The 9,743-nt window shown below is 41.1% G+C and overlaps 1 pseudogene; it reads right to left on the bottom strand.

Annotated features, from left to right (window-relative positions):
* Positions 1–7,430: 7,430 nt before the first annotated feature.
* Positions 7,431–8,724, bottom strand: LOC136528323 (uncharacterized; annotated as a pseudogene).
* Between the last annotated feature and the right edge of the window lie 1,019 nt (positions 8,725–9,743).

Raw genomic sequence — 9,743 nt, 5'->3', positions numbered from 1 at the left:
GCTTGCCAAGACATCAACTGCACTACTGCTCTGAAAATTCAATCACCTGCACCCTGAGACAGAGATGGACGGGCAGCTGCTGTACTGGTGCAGACCTGTGGCAAATGAAGGAAGCCAGCCAAGTTACCAATTGAAAATGGAATTAGCAAACGCCTAATGCTGCTGAAACATCCAAGTTGTTGCTGACCATAGAGAAATCATCTTGGTGAATTGAAACAGCACGCAGCAAAACAGAGACAAGAACAGAGGAGAGCTGCAGCCTCGACCTTGCAAATAAAAATCAAAACCGATGAAATTTGATCCAATCAAACTGAGTTTCCAAGCTGGGACGTACAGCATCACACGCCATCCATCCAATCTGAAACAGCCCCAAAAAGATTGAGATTTTAACATGAATTTCAGAAAATCGGGAAACCTTAAGAACAAGGAGGAATTTGGGGAAAACTCAAATTCATGGTGCCCAGGTGAAGGATTTGTTAGGGATCAACCTAACCTTGATGACACATATCCTAGCACCAAAACCCCCTCAAGAAATCTGCCCCAAATAGCAGTCGAATCCGACGAACGGAAAAATCCCAAAAATAGGTCCGAAAAAATACAGAAAAAGATAAAATCTAGACAAGTGGAGCATGAATTTTCCTTATTAACTCAAGAGGTCCGATTACAGGTCACTCCTATTAGATCAAAACATAGGATGGTAAAAATACTCAAGGACAAGAGTCACTTCTTTCTCTCTAACTCTAGCATCCTCTTAACACCGCACAAATGAGAGTGATACTCCCAAACATGGCTGCTTAACCCCTTCACGACAAAAACATTCTTGTTATTGAAAGACTATCTTAGAACTAGAAATCTTCTTCGACAATGGAATATGGATTTACAATCCACTCTTGTGTGTTTGTGTTCCTTGGATCGTGAAGAAACTTTGAAGCACTTGTTCTTGCATGGCCATTTTGCAGCTGAGTGCTAAGGGGCTGTTTGGTTCCTTCCCCACCTCCTAAAATTCCTGTCACATCGAATGTTTGGACACATGCATGAAGTATTAAATATAGACTAATTACGAAACTAATTGCATAACTTGCGACTAATTTGCGAGACGAATCTTTTAAGCCTAATTAGTCCATGATTTGACAATGTGGTGCTACAGTAAACATGTGCTAATGATAGATTAATTAGGCTTAAAAAATTCGCCTCGGAAATTAGCCTCCATCTATGTAATTAGTTTTATAATTAATTTATATTTAATACTCCTTATTAGCCTCTAAACATTCGATGTGACATAAATTTTAGGAGCGCCTAAAGAACCAAACACCCCCTAAATCTCGTTACCCTTCACTGCCTTAGTTCTTGGAGATTATTATACTGCTCAGGTGGAGTATTTGGATTGTTCGAAACGGTGGCATTTTTGAAGGAGAGTAGCCAACTTTCGACAAACGCCCTGTTAATTTAGGTTTGTTTGTCAGATAAGCCATGGTTAAAAGTACCGTTGACTGATTTGGTGTGAGAGAAAAATATTATTTGTTGGTTAAAAAAGTACGGATTATAAACCAAACAAGCCTAAATAAACAGGACGAAAGTCAAATTGGCCTTCTATGAGTTTTTTTTATGAAACAAGAGAGGTTTGAACCCCTACTGAAATTTTATCGAAAATAAAGGTAAACATACAAAAGGTACAACCCTTCAGGAAACAAAAAATGTCAAGAAAAAAATGAAGCAAATTACACAAAAACTTCTAGCCATAGATCTATTTGAGGATGAATTTTTTTTTGTCTCTTGATTCTTGTTGTAAAGACTTTTCTTCTTTGTGTTTTAATAAATTTTCAGTATGGGGCAACCCCTCCCGTTTGCTTCTAGAAAAAGATTCTTTCGTTTCGGGGTATTACAAAATCTGAACAATATGCAACAAGATCAATGCATAGGAATCTTTTGTTTAGGGGCATTACAAATAAAAGGATGGTTAAGCTTTGGAAAAACAGAGCGCCAATGGAAATTAGAATTTTCATGTGGCTAGCTATCTAGGATAAACTACAGACTGGGGCAAATTTGAAAAAAAGAAGTAAAAATAAAATTGTTGTCTATATGGGATAAATGAAACTATCGAACCAATTTTTTTCAACTGCATAATGGCGAGAATGGTCTGGACCTGTTGTAAAGAGGTATTAGGATGGAATAAAGTACAAGTGGTATCCCAACCCATTGTCGGAAAAACTTGAAAAATCTCACGGGTCACATGGTGACGGGGAGCCCGTTGACGTCTCAGAGATCACATGGGTTATGTATGATATGGAGCGTTGGACTCGGGGCCTGCATTACTTGTTCTGGAGATCACACGGGTTATGTGATGTGAAGAGTTGGGTCCGATGTGCGACCGGGAGATTGTTAGTTTTAGTCCCACATCGGTATTGATAGTGGGGGAGCTCAACATATAAGGCGGGAGCAGCCCTCACCTATCAGACTAGTCTTTTGGGTTGAGTTAGGTCTAAGACCTAGGTATGTTGTGGGCTCCGTTGATTTTTTTATTTTAACACTTTTTGAAAACTAATTTTAAATCTAACACTGTTGGCCGCGCCTATAGCCCTGGCGCGGCCAAATGCCTGTGCCGCGCCATGCATGGTGGTGCGGCAGCGGACTGACGTGGCGACGACCGGAATCACGACAGGTGACGTGGCAGGGCTCTGCCGCGCCACCGATCTTGATGCGGCAGTGCCACGCCACGGAGCATGGCGCGATAGGGCCAAATAAATATCGCGCGCGAGCCCGCCTGCCCGCACGCACCCCTGCCCGCTCGCCTGCCGCCGCGCATCGCCCACTGCCAGCCGCACGCGCCCCGCCGCCGCGCAGCGCCCGCGCCACGAACGCCGGCACGTCAAGGCCGCCCGCTCCTAAGGTACATCCCTCTCGATTTCATGTTATTTTGATTATTATTGTTTTAGGATAATTAGTGATTTAGGATAATTACTGATTTAGGATAGTTAGTAATTTAGGATAGTTAGAGTTTTATGATTGTTATCGATTTATGATAGTTTGTCAAATTTAGGATAGTTAGTGATTTAGGATAGTTAGGTTAGTGAATTTGTTTGTGATTTACGTAGGTAGTTTTTAGGTTTGAGGTTGTGTGTTCTAGTATAGTTAGGATTTTAGGTTTAGGGATTGATTAGGTATTTATTATTTAGTTTATAGTTAGTTATTTAGTTAGGGATTTTGGGTATAGGTACTAGTTTACAAATATCGGTACTTACTAGTGCGTGATACATCGATTTTGATGACTTCATAAAGTTTCGTCAAATGCTTATATTCCTAGTAAAGTTGTTTTATGTTACTAGTGCGTGATATGCCTGTTAATGTTACTTTGAATATATACAAGTGCTTTCATATTGTGTTCGTGCATAACAAGTAGTTCAAATTTTGCAATGCTACATAATGTGAATTTGAATTTTGTTAATTTGAATACTCTAACGCTTAGTTTATCAATTTGTAACAGGATGGCCCCTCCTACACAACACCCATTGTACCCCATTCTTGAGGTGGAGTACTGATATGAACCCGCTAGGGTTTGTTTCCGATCTTTCGATGAGAGGTGTGGGATAACTCGATTGATGGGTGGAGACGACGTTCACGGCCCGACTACAGCCTTCCAAGCTGCGCCTTAGCAACCGATACACCACCTCCAATGGCTGCCACAATCTTGTGGAGCGCGTCACCCGATCACTAGGGCACTAGTCCTGCAAGCAATCGAAGAACTAGCAAGAACAAGTATAGCAAGTACTGAATTACTAGATGTAGATGAAAGGTTCAAACTCAATCTCAATTAAGGTGGGGTTCCGAAGACAAGAAGACGGGCGGCTGATCCAGCATGCGCGCTTACAAGCAATTAGCGAGAGCTAAACTTGATCTAAACAAAACCCGACTATTCTTGGTGGCGGCTAAGGAGTATATGAAGGTGGAAGGACGACCAGGGGGCTGTTGGGGTCATTCTCAAACCCTAGGACGCGTCCCTAATGGACCTAACTTGATACACGGCCCATTGGACCAAACTAAGGTGACGCAGCACCTTTGGACAGATAAGCTCTCAGTATTAATTCAGTCATTGTGGTCGCCTCAAAACAGATATGGACTTGATTCCAGATCCATATGAAAATAGACTTCATAAGGATTCCATGAAGTACTTGAACGCCCCAATCCGAGTCCGTATGCGACCGTGGTGACCATCACAAGTTGGAGCTGTCCTAGAGTCCGAATTTAGCCTCCGCGAATCCTTGTCCCTTTCAGTCCTCTCCCTGGTTCCTAACCAAAACAAGAGTGCATGCGTCTCCATGGTCTAAATATGATGGACAGGAACTCAAGAGTGAACTTAATTGATGATTAATGTGACGAGCACGTGCGCGAGTAATAGGACTAGAAACTGGTACTCGTGTCGGCGTGGATGTATCGTTGGTGTTGATGTCCTCATCATCCTCCCCTTCTTGCATTTGAGGCGTCCTCGACTCAAACTCATCTTTTTCTCCCAAATATGGCTTCAAATCTGCAATGTTAAATGTGGGACTAACCCCAAATTCTGCAGGCAGATCGAGTTTATATGCATTATCATTAATTTTCTCTAACACTTTAAATGGTCCATCAGCCCTAGGCATCAATTTAGACTTTCTGAAATCAGGAAACCTATCCTTTCTCAAGTGCAACCAAACTAAATCTCCAGGTTCAAATATTAGTTCCTTTCTACCTTTATCACCAGCAATCTTATATTTAGCATTCATACGCTCTATGTTTTCTTTAGTTGTTTCATGCAGTTTTAACATCAATTCTGCACGCTTAGTAGCATCAAAATTTAGTTTTTCAGAAGATGGCAAAGGCATCAAATCAATAGGAGCACGAGGCAAGAAACCATAGACAATCTGAAATAGGCACATCTTTGTAGTAGAATGCAGCGAACGATTATAAGCAAATTCAATATAAGGCAAACAATCTTCCCACATCTTAATGTTCTTCTTTAAAACAACCCTTAACATAGTAGACAAAGTTCTATTGACAACTTCAGTTTGACCATCGGTTTGAGGATGACATGTAGTAGAAAACAAAAGCTTAGTCCTCAGTTTTCCCCATAAAGTCTTCCAAAAATGACTAAGAAATTTAGCATCACGATCAGAAACAATTGTGTTGGGCACACCATGCAAACGAATAATTTCTTGAAAGAACAAATCAGCAATATGAGTAGCATCATCCATTTTATGAAAGGGTATGAAATGTGCCATCTTAGAAAATCTATCAACAACCACAAACACACTATCACGTCCCTTCCTAGTCCTTGGCAAACCCAACACAAAATCCATAGAAATATCTTCCCAAGGGGCACTAGGAATAGGTAGAGGCAAATACAAACCGTGTGGATTTAACCGTGACTTAGCCTTTTGACATGTTGTGCAACGAGCAACAAACCTCTCCACATCTCTCCTCATCTTTGGCCAAAAGAAATGACCAGCAAGTATGTCCTCCATTTTCTTAGCTCCAAAATGCCCCATCAAGCCACCTCCATGCGCTTCCTGCAGCAACAACAAACAAACGGAGCTAGCTGGAATGCATAGCTTGTTAGCTTTAAACACAAACCCATCACTAAAGATGAATTTGTTCCAACCTTTCCCATCTTTACAATGCAGCAATACATCTTTAAAATTAGCATCATTAACGTATTGGTCCTTAATTGTTTCTAATCCAAAGATTTTGTAATCAAGTTAATTCAGCAAGGTATATCTCCTAGACAAAGCATCAGCAATAATATTCTCTTTCCCTTTCTTGTGCTTAATAACATAAGGAAAAGATTCAATAAATTTAACCCACTTAGCATGTCTACGGTTCAATTTCCCTTGACTACGAATATGCTTCAAAGACTCATGATTAGAATGAATAACAAACTCTTTGGGCCACAAGTAATGCTGCCATGTTTCTAATGTGCGAACAAGAGCATACAATTCCTTATCATATGTAGAATAATTTAGAACAGGCCCACTCAATTTTTCACTAAAATACGCAACAGGTTTGCCTTCTTGTAACAAAACACCACCCAGTCCAATTCCGCTAGCATCACATTCAAGCTCAAAAGTCTTATTAAAATCAGGAAGTTGGAGGAGAGGTGCATGTGTCAACTTATCTTTTAGCATATTGAAGGAGTTCTCTTGTACTTTGCCCCAACTAAAAGGCACTCCCTTCTTTGTAAGCTCATTCAAAGGTGCAGCAATGGTACTGAAGTCCTTCACAAATCAGCGATAGAAACCAGCAAGTCCTAGGAAACTCCGCACTTGTGTGATAGTCTTTGGTATAGGCCATCCCTGTATAGCTTCTATCTTGACTTGATCAACCTCAATTCCCTGTGGAGACACAACATAGCCAAGAAAAGACACTCGATCGGTGCAAAAGGTGCACTTCTCAAGATTACCAAATAAACGTGCATCTCGTAAAGCATTAAAAACAACACATAAGTGATCAAGATGTTCATCCATAGATTTGCTATAAATCAATATATCATCAAAGTAGACTACAACAAATTTTCCAATGAAAGCACGCAAAACCTCGTTCATTAACCTCATGAAGGTACTAGGTGCATTAGTTAACCCAAAAGGCATGACTAACCACTCATATAAACCAAATTTAGTTTTGAAAGCAGTTTTCCATTCATCTCCCAATTTCATACGAATCTGGTGGTACCCACTTCGCAAATCAACTTTGGAAAACACATTAGCACCACTCAGTTCATCAAGCATATCATCCAATCGTGGAATAGGGTGTCGATATCGAATGGTGATATTATTAATAGCTCTACAATCAACACACATACGCCATATTCCATCTTTCTTAGGCACTAAAATGATAGGAACAACACAAGGACTAAGGGACTCACGCACATAACCTTTGTCGAGTAGTTCTTGCACTTGTCGTTGAATTTCCTTCGTTTCTTCTGGATTAGTCCTGTATGGCGCACGGTTTGGCAAAGATGCACTAGGAATAAGATCAATTTGGTGCTCAATCCCTCGTATTGGTGGCAGCCCCGCTAGTATCTCACTTGGAAAAATATCCGAAAACTCCTGTAAAATGTTAGCAACAGCAGGGGGCAAAGAATGCTGCACATCGTGAACTGAAATCAAAGCACCCTTGCATACCAAAGCATAGGCAACATAAGTGGAAGCAACCAATTCATTAATATCAGATTTAGTAGCAAGCAAGCAATGTCCTTTCAATCTTATCTCATCTTTGTTACTACTAATAGATTTGACATTTTTATCGATCTCAGATTTAGTTTTCTTAGCTTTAGCAACATCATCACGCACAATGGCTTCAGGAGACATAGGGAGCAAAACAATTTTCTTATCATGGTGTATGAGAGAATACATATTTGATCTACCATGATGCATACAATCTGTATCAAATTGCCATGGTCTACCTAGCAGAATATGACAAGCTTCCATAGGCACAACATCACAGTCAACAACATCATGATATGATCCAATAGCAAAATGAATTCGTACCAATCTCGTTACCTTAACCTTACCACTATTGTTGAGCCATCGAATGTGATATGGATGTGGGTGCGGTTTGGTTGTAAGTGCAAGCTTCTCTACCATATCGCTGCTAGCCAAGTTGTTATAGCTACCTCCATCAATTATCAAACGGCACGAACGCTCTTTAATGACACACTTTGTTTGGAACAGTGTATGTCGCTGATTTTGCTCTGCCTTCTCCATTTGTGCGCTAAGCACACGCTGCACAATGAGGCTCTCATAATGATCTGCATCCTCTGCTCCAATCTGCTCTTCTGGTTGTTCCTCACTTCCTATATGGTCAGCAGCAAGCAAAGCAAGTGTATCTTCATCAAAATCACTAGCAGAGGAATACTCACCATCATCTTTGACGACCATAACATGCTTGCTTGGACAGTCATGCATCACATGTCCATATCCCTTGCACCGGTGACACTGAACGTCTCTTGTTCTACCTGTAGATGCCATCGATGAAGCACTCGCAGCAGGCTTCTGGGTCGTCTTTGCCACTGAATTTGCGGAAGTAGCACGAGGTTTGTCGCTGGATGTTGGCATAGGAGCACATGTGGTTGGAGTAGTAGTCATGCAGGGCTGCCATGAATTAGTTTTCCCTGCAGAAATATTATTCTTGGCACTGGCACGTCGCCCCTGCACTTCCCTTTCAGCTTTACAAGCAAGATGAAACAAACATGTTACATTAGTGTATTCTTTATAATCAAGGATGTCCTGGATTTCACGATTTAACCCACCCAAAAATCTTGCCATAGCAGGTTCCTCATCCTCATCTAAATTACAACGCAACATACCCATTTGCAATTCTTGATAATATTCTTCTACACTTTTAGCACCCTGTCTTAGTTGTTGCAATTTATTTAACAAATCATGTGCATAGTAAGAAGGAACAAATCTAGCCCTCATGATTCGTTTCAAAGCATTCCAAGTTCGTGGTATGTTATTAGGATTTTTCTTGCCATACTCTAACCACCAAACAGTAGCAAAAATCAGTAAACTCACTAGTAGCAGCCCTAACACGTGTATTCTCAGGAAATTCATAACATGCAAACTTTTGATCAACAGCAATTTCCCAAGTAATGTATGCATCAGGATCATATTTACCATCAAAAGGAGGTATCTTAAATTTTATCTTATTGAAAGCATCATTATTATTGGGTACCTCATGTCGGCGGTGACTACCCATACCTCTACGATTATGGCATAGGCGACGCTGGTCACGAGTGTCATGAGCATCATGTTCAGTATCAGCAGTATAATCATCATCATAATTATCTTCGAATCGCTCTTCGTCCTTGTTGTCTTCATTATGCTGCTCTTTGTCTTTCGTGTGGAAGTCATCAAAACGCTTCAGAAGAGCAACAAGGCTTCTGTCCATACGGGCAATAGATGCCTCCAATCCTGTAAGCTTGGTGGTGGAGGCAAGTTGGGTGGCCTCCAGTTGCCCAATCTTGTCATTGGTCACCTGTAAATCTTGATCAAGTCCTTCTGTATGCTGCTGCACTTACCTTGTAAAATGTTGAATGATGCCCTTGGTGCGAGGAGATTGTGGCCTCTTGTTAACATCCTCTGATCCTAACATGGTTTAAAAGACAAGGGCAACAAGAAAAATAGGTGAAGAAATAAAAGCCCTATAGCTATTAGGATGTAGCTACTGCAAGGCGCTCACTCTCAACCTGTTACAAAAGCTCTTACCAATTCTTACCTTGCTCAATAGGAGGGAACAACAACCAACAAGTCTGCAACCGTGGAATGAAGTGTATTGGTGCCGCAACAACAACACCTGTCAAACTGTAGTCAAAATATGTGGAGCTATAGGTGGGCTGAAGCAAGGAAATACTAGCACCACGTTAGTCACAGAAGCAAGCTGAATAATCGTTCAACGATGGTACTGTGCTGGTCCTAGCCTAGACTGTGCTAGAGACGCGAGCCTGGGCACAAAGGTGGTCACAACACACCACCGGAAACAATGGAGAAGAACAACAAATAGCCCCCTTTTTTCTCTCTCTCTCTCTCTAGAGTAAAAACCAAACCAAAATGTATATGCAGGTCATGGAGAGTTGGAGTATAAGTAGAACTACTGCTGCACAAAGATGTACTCAGATTCGGTCTCACAACAGCAACTAGGCCGCTGTCAATTCGGACTAAAAACTGATTCCAACTCGAACTCAACACCACGTGGGATTCGGTCTCAAACTCAGATTC

The sequence above is a fragment of the Miscanthus floridulus genome, chromosome 19, assembly GCF_019320115.1.
Source record: "Miscanthus floridulus cultivar M001 chromosome 19, ASM1932011v1, whole genome shotgun sequence".
In the NCBI taxonomy this organism is placed as follows: Eukaryota; Viridiplantae; Streptophyta; class Magnoliopsida; order Poales; family Poaceae; genus Miscanthus; species Miscanthus floridulus.
This window is presented reverse-complemented; position numbering and strand designations above follow the sequence as displayed.